Raw genomic sequence first — 16,497 nt, forward strand, 5'->3', positions numbered from 1 at the left:
AGCTGACAAGGGGCAAAAAACCCAGAGAACTGAGGTAGTTCAATCCCTCAAGAAAAAAAACAACGCACAACTCCCTCACACACACAGATAAAAAACCCACAGGGTAGTAAATCCCTCAAGTTCTGATGAGAATTATTGCTTTAAGCTGACAAGATCTACCCAGAATTAAATATCAATCCAGGAAAGACTGCATATAGTGCCGTGAATACTCATTTACCTCCAAAGAACTGCTGAGTGAATGGGCCACGTACCTTTGTCTACCAAAGGCTGTTTCATTTTCCCACCCCATTGTTCTGCTGTGTGCAAAGTTGTATTTACTTCGTCTCCAAGAACATTTCTCTTTATGCAGCACCACTGAATCCAAAGATCTTATGTTTGAGAACATTACACGGAGATTATTCCAATGTGCTAAAATGCAGATAAATGTGTTCTAAGTGTACTTACAGAGTAGCTGTGGAATTGCAGGAACAATCCCCCCACATGAGAAAGTCTGCAAACTGAAAGATGAGTTTTTCCTATAGACTTATTGCAAGCTAAATATTGGCTGTTTGAGGCACCATATCTAAGATCCCTTGGCCTGGTCCAGTGGAGGTGGGATGCAGAGTGACTGTGACTTCAGAATGACGCTAACTACTATTTATGTGTTTTTAGCTGGTCCCTACAGGTTTTGAGACTACAATTGCAATTGCAGTGTCAACAATCCTGCAACAAATACAAACACATATCTTAAAAAAAAAGGCTTTCAGCTTTCCAGAGTAAGTGGAGAAATGGTGTTGAGTAGCTCCATAAAGTTGGCAATAGTTGTCAGGATACTTCCTGCAGTTTGTGGAGAAGTTCCTTGGTTATGCATTGCATGGTGAACTGTCATGTCAGGTAGGATGGAAGTGGAATAAAGCAAAGAAGTAATTCTAGCATTTCTTATAAAGGTGAAACTCTGAGCTTTTTATTAGTAGAAATGTGAAAATATCGCTGTGGCAGATGTGCTGGAAACCTGTGGTAGTATGATCCATAATCACTCCAATGGATTACTTGTTTGTGAAAGCAATAGTGTAGTTTTCCACCTACAGATAAGACAATTCATCTTTCTAGGAAGAGAGCTTTGTGTATACCAGCAATATATTAGATCCTCTCTCACAGAGAAAGCAAATGTAGCTGAAAAAGGCTTTTTTCCCCCTGGGCAATAGATAACGTCAAAGCACGAAAACAACAAAGGTTTTTTGGTAGTTGTTCATTTCTACACAGTTGAAAAGGGAATAGACCACTGTCTGTTTGATTATTTCCAAGACTATAAGGAAGCTCCAGTAGCAATATTTGAAAAGATAAAAATAATGTACTGTTTGACAGTATATCGATACTTGCAGCAGGTGATGCTAACATGAACTCAAGACATCATTTTGTCTAGAAGTTCATGGGAAATCAGAACAAGTATGTCCTTCCAGATATTTGCTCCACCCATATACAGCATACTGTAGGAAAAGGTGTTGCAGATAATCCGTTATTTGGCTATAAGAGCTGTGAAAGAAGTCCTCAATCATTTTTCCTCATCAGCTGTCAGGTTTCAGGATTGCAGATGATACTCCATTTCGGCAATATTGAATACCTAGGAATGTTGAGGCATATCCCCACAGGATGATTATTTCCATAGGTTTCAGTTGAAAGGATGTCAAGATATTATCCAGATGTTGGCACTCCTGGAAGACATTTAGTGCAAATGCCATTTAGTGGAACTGCTATGTCCTTCAAGGCTGACAGAGGGATGCATCTCCTCAATTTTATGCCAATGCATGGGTTGAAAGGTAGCTTACAGGAAATGTAATAGTTCTTGAAGCTTTCAGACTTGATGGAAGGCAGCATATGGATAATTAGAAGGAGAAATACTGTGTGATAAGCGGTCAGTAAAGCTCATGCTTCAGGAGCCTGGCATTAGGAAATTATCTGCATCCCAACTTAAATTATAGTTCCTGAAATTTCTTAAAAATTGTGGAATTAACTACTTTTGTCTGTCCAAAATGCAGCAGTGAAAATAACATTTGTTTGGGTAAACAGCTTTGGGAAGATTGAAGAAACTTATTATCTGTTATGTTAACCTGAACTCTAAACTGAAGTTATATTCAATTTTACAAATAAAAAAATTTATTATTTGATTAAAATGCATTACAGGGCATCCAAATTGCTTAGTACCTTTTTAAATAGTAAATTTTAAATTGTTCTAACTGAATTATGCATTTGTGTACTGCAGAAGAGCACCACTGAGGGGAAAAAAAAGCACGCTACGTGATGGGAAATGCATATTTCCCTAACACAATCCTTAAAATGACATGTTGCATTTGTTTGCCAAGTAGTCATCCCGTACTCCCACCAAGAAGGCAGTTTCCCTCACACCGTTCTGCATGGCAGAGACAAAGTTGTTACTTGATACCAGACTTGAGTTGTAGAGCACAGAACAGCCCAGGTTGGAAGGACCTCAAAAGATCATCTGGTGCAACCTTTTGTGGAAAAGGGAGCCTAGATGAGATTATCTACCAGCTTGTCCAGTCGCGTCTTGACAAAAGTCCATGCAGAGGAGGGGATAGAAAAGGCTGTTCCTCTTAAGCATTTTCATCCTGTGGGATTACTATAAACAGAACTGAAAGAAGACCAAAATGTGAAAAGCAATCAAGAGAAAGCTGGCTGCTTTCCTTGTTAGGACGAATGTGGATGAGAAGAGCGGAGCGTGGCAGAAGGGCCATGGTGGTTGTTCACATCGAGGAGGATCAGCCCAGCCACACTGTCTGCTGTATTACTGCTCTAATCTTCCCTGCCATTTTCCCCAGCTCCAGCCTACTTGCAAGGTTATATGGACCCCAACCCCCCCAGCCCTCTTTTCCTCCTCACAACAACAGCTTTATTCTCTCCTTTTGCGGAGTATAGGCTCTTCCTCTTTCCCTAAATTACAGGCTTGTCCCATGTCTAAAAGAGTAGATGAAGCACGTGTGAATTGTGCAAACTGGATGCCAGAGGTGAACTGCAGTTAGGATAATGTTTCCTTGATCTCTCTGTTTACAGAATTATAGCTGGCTTGTAATGGTGCCAGTGTCCTCAGGAGCCCTTTCTAGGGATTTCTGGGAACCACAAAAACATGTTAGGAAGAGGATGGAGTTAATCAGTTGGGCTTTCCTGCTGCTATATTCAGCCTAGCAAGCCGCCTCTGACAGATGTTTCTGCTTTTAGGCCACAAGGAACTTTATTGACTGGCTTTCCCTGTGTTCAGGAGGCATGTAAAGCTATCAAAGACTTGTTTTCCGTAAGAGCATTTTCTTGTCAGGTGATGTTTTTCTATCTCTGGTGTAGCGGATTTTAATGAATCTCTTGATAGACTGATCCCCCAAGAGAAGAAATAGAGGAAATCTGCGTTACCTGATTTTCTCTCCTGCCAGCGGGAGGCATGGGCTTTAAGCCACGGCAAAGTTACACAGCAGAGCTGTGCCGAGCAGTGCCCAGAGCCCTCTGCTCCCCGTCAATCCTCCCATCAGCTATCCTGACCTGCCTATTTCAAATAAAATTTCCTGCACATCGTACAAATCAAATTAGAGCCAGATCCCAGGTGTTTCTTACACAATTTGAGGCTAGTTGGTTAATATTGCTGTCCGGGTCTTGTATCTCTACCTATCTCCCATGGCTTGCATGACAAGAAGGGAAGCCCGACTGCGTGAGCACCCGTGTGAGCTGGGTCCCCGCAAGCTCTCTCCAGATGGGATGGGGGAAAGGAGGGTTTGGGCACAGCCCCTCTGCGGGCTGTGGGGTGATGGAGGACCCCTCCTGGAAAACACCTCCTCCCCCCGTTCCTGCCCCTGCCTCGCTGTGTTCACCCTGAAGGCTTTACCTACTTGAGCATTCAGCTCACCCGGCCATTAGACAGGATCAGACATGACCAGGTTAAAACAAAATGGCCCCGATTCTCCATTTCACCATCGTAGTCCCCTGAAGTGAGCAAAGTTAGTCCCCTGGCACAACTCCAGGAAGGAGCTGCCTGCCCAAAGGACATTGATGGGGTTATCGGTCCTCCCTGGCTCAAGGCACAGCCAATTTTCAGAAGGGATGTGACACCCAGCATTATGTTTGCCCTGCAAATGGTGCCTTTCCTAATCAGTCACAACTATTTGTGCTCGCAGCACTGGCCTCTCAAGGCATCGCATTACATGGGTCAATAAGGACGGCAGTTATCTATCTGACCAAAATTGCAGGTGCAAAATTACGCCTGCAGCTATCTGGGGCCATAAAAACAAGGCATCCTCCGAGGGCGGGTTGCAACAGAAGCTGCCGCACAGTAGCTGTACAAGTCCTTCCTCTCCCGGCCGAGCCCCGCGGGGTGCTTCTCCGGCACGTAGTCTGTTCACTTGGAAGAAGGAGAAATGCAATGGCACCCATCCTCTCCTGGCAGCAGTGGCTAGGAGGGATGGTTATTTTAGTGGACCATAACATTATTGTAATAATTGCTGCTTCATCAGACAGAAGTAGTAGTCTGTCAGTAATGCGTTAGACAGCAACACTTGTCTCAAATGCCCGTTAATTATCTAAATAAGCAAATTTGCTTCCTTTCCCACCGTGGTCACTAGTCTCTTGTATCATTTGTGCAGCCGAAGCTGTAATCTTGCAAATACCCCTGCAAGTAGTTGTTATTATAAGGGTTGTGTCATCGAAGGCAGAGGCTACCAATGCAAGGATGAAATGCCAGACTACTTCCCCAGGGCCTGATTCAAATCCTTTTGAAATCAGTAGAGAGATGCTCCCAGTCTTTCATGGCTTTGGATTATATCCTCAGATAGTAACTTTTTCCAGGCAGGAATTTTGCTTCAAACGTCTCTCGAATACACTTGAAAGATCTGACAGCTGATAAAATACTCAGCCTTAAGCCAATACAGTCAGTGGAGTCCCTGAATATATTGTATTTTTTTTCCGACATACATTTTTTCTCCTGGGGAAAGCAACAATCTGATATGCTTTCTTGTCCAGACTCAGACCTGCAGCAGCTTTTTCGTTACTTGGAGACATCCAAAACCTGAAAATGTGGCTTTCGGTGTAAGGGTTTGAGGCTGCAGACTTCCACAGGGCTTCAGTGCATGCCCTCTCCCCGCTGCACAGCCAGGGTCTGCCCTCCCGTCCACCTCCTCTGCGCTCCCCCTGCGCCTGGTCATGTACCAGCACCCCCTTCTTTAAACGCCAACGCTCGCAGAGCTACGGACTCTGCTCCAGTGGGCAGGGCTGCCTGCCTGCTTCACCTCACGCAAGCCAAAATCCCAGGAGAGTGTCCCCCCTGACATCATGGGCCAAACCCCCTGTCCCCCGCTGCCCCCATCGCCCCAGACCTTCCCCCGGGCTGCTGTGCACGGGCTGTGGCAGTGAGCTCGCAGTCCCTGAAGAAGAGCATCTTCAGAAGGTAAATTTGTGCTTCGAAGCTGCAGCCCCCAAGAAGATGCACCACGGAAGCAGGTCCCTTGGGGCGAGCGTGGGACCGGATGGCAGCTGCTGGCATAGGTGCAGCGTCCCTTGGGCAGGGGCCAGGTGACCCCGGGGGTGGCTGGTGGTGCACAAAGAGCCTGGAAAGCATCGTCCCACCATTTTAAGTCGTCTCAGGGGTGTGCTGGGAGCCAGCCCCTCTTTGCCTCCCACCTAATGAAGGACAAAGAAAAGGAAGTTCCTGGCTCTCCACCAGCCTGCACCCGAGTTAAACGCCCAACAGCCACCCAAATTCCTGCCTTTTTGGTTCAATTCTGCACAGAGGCTGGAGTGCAATCGCTGCTGGAGGAGTCTGAGATGAGGAAAACCCAGAACTTGTCCCCATGGGGACCATTTCATAAAAATCTCAAATTGTGAGGTTTCTCACAACAGTGTTCATTTTATTCAGGGATGTTAGCAAGAACGTAATGAAAACCACCATCAAAACCCAGGCGAATTTTTCCACCTAAAAAGGAGATTTACCTTCCTGGGTGTGGCTGGTGACCCCACAAGCACAGAGCGTAGGGCTGCTGCTCATTTGGGGCCATAAAAAGAAAACTGTGTGCGTTTAGTGAAAGCAGATAGAGCCATCTAGTGACAAGAGAAATGCATTCTTCATTTCATGCTGTGAAAGATCTTCACAAGCCCCCAAAAGCCTGTGTTGGCCACCAGGACAGGTGGGCCCACAAGGCATGGGAGCCCCTCTCCCAGGGGTGCGTATGGCTGAGCCTCATGAGGTTCACACCGCGGAGCTTCGCATGGTCCTCCGGAAAGCTTTTGGGAGCGGGGACGGCAGCGCCAGCAAAAAGGCTGCTTGGATTATGGACAAGGTTTGGGTTTGGGAAGAGCCCGTGGTGCCTTGCAGGCAGCGTGGGGCCAGGTGCAGGCAGAGCTTGGTCCCCACTGCACAGCGGGCAGAGGGTGCTCCCGTGTTCCTTGGGAGACGGAGTTTCCCCAAGCTGTTTTTGAGCTGTTTTAGCCAAACAAGAAAAAATTCTGGTCAGGGGAGATGCTTCTTAGAAAAGAAAAGAATCAAAATACTTTGTTTCAAAATATGCATTAATTTTATTTAAAAAAAAAATCGAAGGATTCTAGAAATTGTGTCCTTTTTAAGTAAGGAAATATTTGTGCATGGCATTCCCTCTGATCAAAACAAAACTCTTCCATAATTTTATATCATTAACATATTGAAAAAAATTCATTTCTTGGCAAAGGAAGCATTATTTTTTTGTCTTCCTTTTCCCTCTCTCTTTGTCTAGCACATTCCTCCTCTCCTCTAAAGCATTCACACAACTCAGCTCGTTATCACTCTAGCTAATTACATTACTGCACTTCCAGCAAATTAAGATCCAAAGCCTGCCGTTTTACAGTAAACTCGCCAAAGAAAGGGATAATGAGGTTACTTAGCAGGTTTTGTTCCTCGGGTAATTTCCATACACGTCTTAGTTTATAAAGTGGGAGATAAGGTAGCCACCATAGCTTTTATGTTGGCCTTCCCAAGCATCGTCCAGGTCTCCTAGCACTTCTGGGAAGGAAGGCGTTCTCCTGATGGAGGCCCAGAGGTGAGACCATTTGCCTCAGGGTAGAGAGACACCAAAGCCAGCTCTGGCCCTACCTGTGCTGCAAACAAAGCCCAGGCACAGACCATTTGGGAGCCTCAGGCTGTAGCCACTCTGCTCAGGGATGGACCCCCAGGGCAAGGTGGCTGTGTCCCAACCACAGAGCCCTCAAGCCTAGGTCCTCTCCTTACCCCATGAGTTTTCCCCATGGCCAAAAGACAGGATTGTCACCTTGTGCCAGGAGCAGAAACCACTTCAAAGCACCTGAAATGAGCGTGGGCTGCACAGCAGCCCATCGGAGCGATGCTTTCGTAGCACAAGGGTGGACATACCCGCGGGAACGTGGCATGAGGCTGTCTGAAGATGCGGGACTGGGACCACCACGTCAGCTCTGCAGCGAGTGGGCTGATTGCTGCCAGCATCAGCCTAGCTCGGGGCACGTGGAGACAGACTAAACCATACCAAGCTGTGCTGGGAGTGGGTGTCCTGGTTTTCTCTGGGATAGAGTTAATTTTCTTTCTAGTAGCTGGTATAGCGCTGTGTTTTGGATTTAGTATGAGAATAATGTTGATAACGCACTGATGTTTCAGTTGTTGCTAAGTAATGTTTGCACTGGTCAAGGACTTTTCAGCTTCCCATGCTCTGCCAGGCGCACAAGAAGCCAGTCGAGCATCGGTTGGCAGGTGGTGAGCGGTTTTTCTTGGATTTTGTTCCTCTCTCTCTCGCTCTCATTGTTTTCCTTTTCATTATAATCTATTATTATTATTATTTTATTTTATTTCAACTATTAAACTGTTCTTATCTCAACCCATGAGTTTTCTTTTGCTCTTCCGATTCTCTCCCCCATCCCACCGGGGGGGGAGGGTGAGCGAGCGGCTGGGTGGTGCTTGGTTGCTGACTGAGGCTAAACCACGGCAGTCCTTTTTCGCACCCAACATGAGGCTCGAAGGGTTTGAGATAACAGATTAACCAGAGCATATTAAGGAATTCCTATCTGTTAACAGTTGCGGGTCATGATATCGGTTCATCTGTTCTCGATATTAGTTTATCTGATCTGCACCATCCTCATTTTTTTGCTGTACATGTTAAAGATCAGCGTTGGTTTTTGCAGTTTGCTGCGCTCTGCAGTGATTAGTGATGTTTTGCCTGGGAGATTTGTTATTAAAACAGTGACCTTGAGCTTAATCTGGTATTTGAGCTTTGTACTGAAGCCATTACTGTACTTCCGGTACCACCTTGTGGAGATAATTAGCTATTATACCTCTTCCTCTGAGAGGTTTTTTTATGGAGGAAATATAGAATGGCACCTTCCCTGCTGCCTTCTATGATGTTTCCTCCCTACAATAACTTTTCAGTATCTTCAACATCCTTGGGTAGTTAAGATACTTCTGTTGGTATTTCTTGGGAACATTATTTCAGTTTTATCTAAGGTTAATAAGCAATTTAAGAATACCATCCAGAGATCTGCCCCAAGGCTGGATAGTTATGAGTGGCAGGGTGTGTGGGATAGCATGGGCAAATGCCTGGGATGGTGGGTACCTCCAGTCTTTTGGAACTTCACCCCTGAACAAGTGCAGAATCCTGAAAAATTAGTAGAATATTTGGAAAAAGTGTGCTGTCACCCTGGCAATTCTAGGGAGACACAAGCCACGGCAATGTGCTGGGGCCTGGCCCATGCCTACCGAGCCCTGTTCAACACTATTCAGAACCCTCAAGGGGAAGAGAAGGTCTCTGGATCTGACGACAAAACGATGGGCACTGCAGTTACTCCAGCCCCCGCGACAGGCACGCCAGCTGAGCCAGGGAACCAACCTGTGCCAGTATCAGTCGCCCCCATACACAAGAAGAAATATTGGAAGCGAAAGTCAGCTCATTTAAAAAGAGAGGATGAAAAAGCGGGGCCATCATGAGGAGAGGAGGAAGAAGAACTCATAAATGAGATGGAAACCACCTGCTCCCTATCCCCGAGTGAGCTGTGAGATATGCGAAAAGATTTCACCTGTCGTCCAGGTGAGCACAAGAAGCTGGGAGGGGGCACAGCCAAACTGGCCAAAGGGCTATTCCATACCATATGACGTCATGCTCAGTATAGAAACTGGGGGGAGTTGGCTGGGGGGCAGTGATCGCTGCTCGGGGATGGGCTGGGCATCGGTTGGTGGGTGGTGAGCGGCTGCATCACTTGGTTTTTTTCTTGGGTTTTGTTCCTCTCTCGCTCTCTCATTGTTTCACTTTTCATTACAATTTTTTATTATTTTTTATTTTATTTCAATTATTAAACTGCTCTTATCTCAACCCACGAGTTTTCTTACTTTTGCTCTTCCAATTCTCTCCCCCATCCCACAAGCGGCTGGGTGGTGCTTAGCTGCCAGCTAGGGCTAAACTGCGGCGGGGGAAGGACTTGAACTCCAGTTTTGCAGAGAAATTCCAGCTGCAAAATTTGGTTTGACTCAGAATGGAAACAAACCCAACACTGTCTGCACCACAAAACACCCCAAAGCCAAACAGTTTGTTTGAGGTCAACCTACATGTTTGGATTAGCCTCTGATTTCTGCATTTCTGTTGAAAATAAGAGGCCAAAATTTTCCTTTCATTGTTCCCACAGAAAGGTTTTCTTTCTATCAGCTGACACAGTTCTCTGGACATTTTGTACTTAATGATTTGTTCATACCTGCAGTCCCAGCCAGGAACTCAGCGCTAGCATCCTGGTTGTTTTGCACATCCCTAATCAAGCCAGGTGAAACGCATGGATGTAATGAGCTACCAGAGTGATGGGTGTGGAAGGACAACAAGGACAATGCAGCTATCAAAGGAGCAAAAATGCTTTTGTGTAGGCTTATAATTTTAAAAAATAATTCCCTTCTGACGAAAGAGGGATTCCCTGCCACTATTACCTGATTATGGTCAATCTCTACCACACTTAGCTTTGTTCATTTAGTTATGCATTCCTCTTCCCAGATCCTCTCAGCTCCCTTTGGCCATTTGTGGGTGAAAAATTCACCCACGTTTTGTGTCTATTCATAAATCCGCATACTAAAATCAGGAGCAAGAGGCTGTGCTACATGCTTGTCCAGCACTTAGCACAGTAGGGTTTCCAGTCTTTCACTGGGCTGTTATCAATACAGCGCAAGTGCCTTAACGGCGCATGGTTCTCACTTACCCTCTCATCTGAAGGTGTTACTCCGGTCACGGTTAATTGAGTATGAACCTGGGAGCAACAACTTAGTTCACTCAAGTCGCTCTAATTACTTTAGAGTCAGGTCCAAAGCATGTATCTGGCTCACAGTGCTGGCTGTGACACATAGCCAGGGTCAACCTTTAATTTGAAGGCCTAATTCTGAATGTATTTAAACAAAAAGCTCTCTGTGAAGACCTATTCCACCAGACCCTCCAGGTGCTGGAAGCTGGACAAACATATGCTGTGCTTTCTGTAAAGGACTCCAAGCAAAACAGCTTTCTGTTTTATTTGAAAAGTTTCCATCTCTCCAGCACAGTAAAGAGAAAATATGAAGCCCTTCCTCAACTCTGCATCAAGCTGACAAAACCAACTGTTTTTCACAACTCCACCTCATATCTATTAATAAGTCCGTGACTACAACCACCTTGGATGATAAGTCATCAACCAGATTTACTCATCAGGCTCTCTGGCTCTCTCCTCTCTGCTCCATCTTCCCTGCCCACTTGCAAGCTGTTGCTCTGCCCCGCAGGGAGCAGCTGCCACCAGTCTGATGGGTGTTGTGCCAACTTGCTCTTAAATACACCCTGTGTGCCTCAGAGGATGCTGCTTTTCCCTGCTGTAACAGATTTGGGGGGGGGGGGGAGGGTATAGGTCTGAGTCACTGAACTCAGGTTTGTAGAAGTCTCCTTTTCTCATTAAGAGAGCTAACTCTCTTCTATAGCTTTTAATCATAGTTAGCACATCTGGACCACATCCTTTCTCTCTTGCATCTCTCCTTTTGGCCATGCTGCCCCTCAGTCCTGCTTACTGCCATTGCTTGTGCCATCCGAAAACACACATCTCTGTGCCACTTGAGTGCCCATCAGAACAGACCAACTTTCTCTGCAGCTCCAGCCTAAAGTGTCGATAAGCCACTGCCAAGGAGTGGCAGGTAGGGACAGCCGCCAGACAGGGATGTTAGCATGGGAAACTGCATCGGCTCAGGGATGGTTTGCAAGCAGGAGAGATTGCATCAATTAGCTAATGATATGTAGGGAGGTCAGTTTGGGTGGGCTTGCTCCCCATTTCTTTATGAATAATTCGATTAAAAATTCATTTAGAGTCACATTTACATATTTGCCATACTCTGAAGGCACTGTGCTGCTGTACCTGTGCACAGGGATGTGTTGCAACGGTTTGCAATCGCCCTCGTAAAACTGCCTGTCACTTGAGTTCATTTATTCCTTTTCTGTGTTTTGGTACATTGGCTGGCCAGCAGCTTTCAGCTCTTCCTCGCGCTTGAAACAGTCCTGCTAAATAGATGCCCGGTCCCTAATTAGAGGGATGAAGGAGCAAGGTTTCGGAGCCCGGCACAAACACCTTTATTCAGAAATCCTCTTAGTTGAGTCATCTGTTTTCAAGGAAGAAAATTATGATTAATTGATTCCTGGGATCTGACTCTCTGACCGTCCCACTGAGCCCAGCAGAGCCGTACCAGTACAAGCCAGTTTAAGCAGACGAAGCTCTATAGGCTCTAACAATGGACTCTCAATGTATACCCCCTCCCCCACGCAACTTCTGAAGCTTGTAGGTGGTTTCACTGAAGTTTTATGACAACAACTAGGGAAAACAACTTTGGGAACTGACATTGCCCAGCAAGACACAGCCTGCAGCATGTTTTTTATGGCCAAGAACTCGCAGCGTTCCTGGCTTCATTTCCTCACCGCTCGCAGCAGTCCCCCTTTATGGCAGGGCTGTGCCCCCCTGACGTGCAGGGCAGCATCATGGGCTCAGATGTGGTGAAGCAAATGAATGCGGCAGCAGAGAGCTGTGATTTGAAAACCTACATGAATTAAAACAAGGATAGTCTGGACTAGGTAACAACTGCTAGCTTGGTCTTACAGCCAGCACCATTGAGGCACATCCACATTGCCTGGGCAGGGCACCAGTGACTTTGAGTGGTGGTGGGAAGGGCTCCATCAGTGTGGGGCTGGGTCCGTGGACAAACACAGAGAAACACCACTGTCTCATGGCTTCCAGTGCTTGAGATAACGTGCTCAGGACCAGCTTGATCATCTCTTCCCAGCACGGCCCTGTGTGGTCCTCTCCTTGGGGCCATTGCAGAAGTCACAATCTGCAGATGCATGAAAAGCTGCTGTCACTGCTGTCACTGATGTCAGGTTTCCTGGGCTTGTAGCCAGGGGTTTTTCCTTATCAGCAGGTACGTTATAATGTAACACTTCTGCTCACATCAAAAGAAAGGAAATATAGAAATTCATTCTCAAAGAAAGGGATTTGTTCCTAAAAAGTCAGTGAGATTGGTACAGGACCTAAGGGCAGGATCAGGCCTGCAAAGCATGCAGTGAGAGCGATTGGTAATGACGTTGCAGCATTTTGGAGGACAAGGTAAGACCCTACGGTTCTGGGAATAATGCAAGAACCTCGGAAACCAGAAACATGCGTCAGAGCTTATTTTCCCCCAAGGCAGTTGAACATTAACAAAGCCTACATTAACAGCAGCGCTGTGTCACTGGCAGGAGGGGGTCTGATGCTCATTGCAATGGGCCTTCCCCTTCTTCCAGGCTTCACTGGTGTGTCACTTCAGCTTGACGTGGCAGGTAGGCTGCAAACCTCTGCTCTTGCCCTCAGTAGTTGGGATGGTCAGGTAAATCCCAGACCAGCAGAAATCTGGATAGAGCACACCTGAGCTCTCCTGAGAGAGGAGATTGCTGTGGCTGAGCTCGGCTTCCCCCAAGCAGGAATTTCTGTGAGTCGTAACATTTTTTTGACTCCAGCCTTTACTAAACTTGGCTGTTCCCCAGGTTTTTTAGCCCAGATTTTTCTAGCAAGTGAGGTTTGGCTTTTGCAGACATGCTATCTATCCCATGAGGTTTCTACCTTGCTCATTTGCAGGCAAAGAAAGTACCATTTGTTGTATGAACATATGAGACAAGCAGCAGCTTGTAGTTTCATTATTAATTATTTACCAGAGAAAGAAAACTTCCCCATCTGGGAACATTTTATTTTCTTTGTGGACAGGAGATGATAGGGTAATGAATGGCCACTCATGACATGAGAATGCAGGAGTGATGCTGGTATCCCCGATGGTTAGACAAAGATGCATCCATTGATACAAAATCATTAGAAATCACTTGTCCATGCAGGGAACCCAGTCACAACCCTTTTTGTGCTGTTCCTACGCAGAATTACTGCAGGAAGACAGTCTGGCAGCTACAGCCACCCTGATGGCACTGCCCAAGTAATGGCAGTTCAGCTCTTTAGTATAACAAGCTTGTCTCAGTCTGGACATTTGAAAATTATCCATCCACTCCCAACTTGAGCCTGCCCTGCCTGAGTTTTAAGTTCATAGATAACTTGGTAAAAGCGTGAGCTAGTCCCGATGAAACCCTCCTTAGCTCTGTTACACTGCAAAACCACAGGCCAGCTGGAAATATTTGTGCTTGAGCACAAAGGGAGGTGCACAAGCTCCTTGATGATCTCATGCTGCTCATCTTTTCCCTTTCTTCTGTGTGCGTCAAGACAGGAGGACTTTGTCCTCGGTCAATGTTAGTTTTGATCCCTTGGATGACAGTGGGATGACGGTGGGTGCAGCTGGGACAAGCTGCATTTCTCTGCAGGCGTCTCAGCACACAGCTGCTTTTTGCACAATGTTTTTGGCATAAGAACTCTTGGGAAATGGCTTTCCTTCTGTCACGGGAGCATGGAGGGACCACAGTCGGTGGCTTCGGCCAGATCTTCCACTGCTGTAAATAGTCACAAGCTCATTTCACCACCTGGGATACGTATTTCCTCCTGTACACTCACCTTAAACCTCTTATCACACCGTGGCAGCTCACATCAGAGAGGAAAACTAGCCAGCCCCGGGCAGAAGCGACATGTAACCAAGCATCCTCTGGCTGCTGTTAGGATAACATAGCAATTTGCCATGTTCCTTCTCTTCTCTCGCCTGTAATTATGCTTTAGTCACTGATCATCTGTTCGTTCTCTTCAGACCTATAATCCAGCAATCTTTCTGGTCCTGTCGCTTACAAGTGCTCATTTGTTTGCACAGTTAAGAAGAGTTAAACTTCTTTTTCTGCTCTTTTGGGAAGACACAAACTGCAGGCAATTTAGCTGGCAATGTAACACCGATAATGTGCCTCACTTGGAAAAAAATCCATAGGTCCTTTAAGTGTTAAGCATATGGGCATGACAGTAAACATGCTCTGAAAGACTCAGGAAACGTTAAATGAAGGCAGAGCTGCAGAGGGGGGAAGGCAGCAAGGCGGCCGTGACTTGGTGCAGGCAGAGATTCCCCTTCTTGTTGTACATTTAGCGATGTCCATCTCCGACATATTTAACAAGTTATAAAGTTGTAGTGTCCTGTATGGTCACTAAATTGTCTTCTGTAAGCAACTATGCGTATTTGACTTTGGCACCTTTCTAGCAGTGTGGAGAGCGTTTGTAAGGAACCATAAAAAGTCATTACATATGCAGAACAATTGAACCTCCTCAGCATCTGTGGTAGGAAACACATCTGTCTTCTGTGCCTTTCTTTCCTAAATGTCTCCCTGAATCAACTTTTATGGGAGGGTCGTAAATATCCCTTTCTATTCGAATCCAGGAGTTAACAATACCCCCTGTGACCATAAACACAAGATGTTTCATTGAGGAAAGAGGTGCACTCAAGTAAGCAGAGATCTTTGTGACAGTTGCTGCCAGTATGGTCCCCATGCACCGCTAATCACATTAGTGGAAGAGCACGGAGGTGGCCGGCAGACAGCAAAAGAAAGAGGGAGAGAAAAGCAAGACTAATCTTGTTAAAAGGGAAGCAAAGATAGACGCTACTTTTACACAGAAGCTTATAACGTCCCCATTTTCCCAGGGCTGGAATCACCTGGATGCTCTCCCAGAGGCGCTGCTGTCGTGGAAGCAAACAGTCTCGCTTGTGTTTACTGAGGGGTGGTTTTCCTTATGGCTCTTTGCCTGCCATGTTCTCTTGGTTTCTTCACAGGCAGCCTTGAATCCTTCCTGAAGTAGAGGTTTACTTGCCTCCAGATGACTTTAAAAACAGTAGGAATGTGTTTAATCCCCTGCATGTGATCCTTTTCCAACAGAGGAAGACCCACAATTTTTAACAGATGAAACAAGCGCCTAATCTAAAATATCCCTGTTTTTCATCATTCTGCCCCAGGGAGGCAATGTCAGATGTTTGGAGGCATCTCCTCCCTGAATGAAGTCTTTTGTTCTCTGGCTGCGCGAGGACGATGCGCAGATTCCAGACGTGCGTCTGCAGCATGCTTTTCTTACTCGGGGAGTCTCAAAGCATGCCCCAAGCTGAGAGCTAAGGATTAGCCAAGCAGTCGCTACGCAGCCTCTGACAGTCCCGATGGTAGGATTTCATCCTCTAGGCAGGGCGCACAACCTTGCCATGCTGTGAGCCATGATGCAGAGGTGTTGCCCCAGGGCTGAAGTCCCCTCTGCCCTCTCCCTCCACCCACACTTGGTGGAGATGGGGCAAGGGAAGAGGGTGCAGGAGGGGAGGTACTCCTGACCAGAGGCTTGCTGAAGCGTAGGCACCAACACACGCACCCACCCACACCCGCAGTCCTGCACGCAGGATGCTGCTGTGCAATGCTGAGGCTCTCCAGCCAGCTGGAAGCCTGGGGCAGGCGGTACCCAAACCAGTGAGCTTCCAGTTCAACCAGGCAAGACATGCTTGGGGGAAAAACTTTGCCCTTCTGGGGAACCAGAGCCTGGAGAGGCAGCGCCACGTGCCCAGGGTGACCCTCCAAGCCAGCACTGGAGAGCTGATGGACACAGCCTTTCCGAGTACTTCTCCAGCACCTTGAGAGCAAGACTGTCCCTCCTGCCTCTACCCATCACTGTGAACCTCCCAGAGCTGTTTTAGTGGGCCCCCTCCCACACAGTTTAATGTTGGAAGGGAAAACAGTGCCTTGTTATCTGAAAGGAGCCTTAACCCAGTTTTATATCCATGCCTGTTTAATCAGTATCATACTTCAGTGCTGAGGATGGAAAAACAAAGTGCTTGCGTCAGTAGATGGGGTGTCTGCCGCTGCGTGCGCTGGTGCCTTGCCAATTAATCATAGAATCATAGAAACATTTAGGTTGGAAAAGACCTTTAAGATCATCAAGTCCAACCATTAACCTAGCACTGCCAAGTCCACCACTACACCATGTCCCTAAGCACCTCATCCAAACGTCTTTTAAATACCTCCAGGGATGGTGACTCAACCACTTCCCTGGGCAGCCTGGTCCAATGCTTGACAACCCTTTCAGTGAAGAAAT

Source organism: Ciconia boyciana, chromosome 1 (assembly GCF_034638445.1).
Source record: "Ciconia boyciana chromosome 1, ASM3463844v1, whole genome shotgun sequence".
Taxonomy (NCBI): Eukaryota; Metazoa; Chordata; class Aves; order Ciconiiformes; family Ciconiidae; genus Ciconia; species Ciconia boyciana.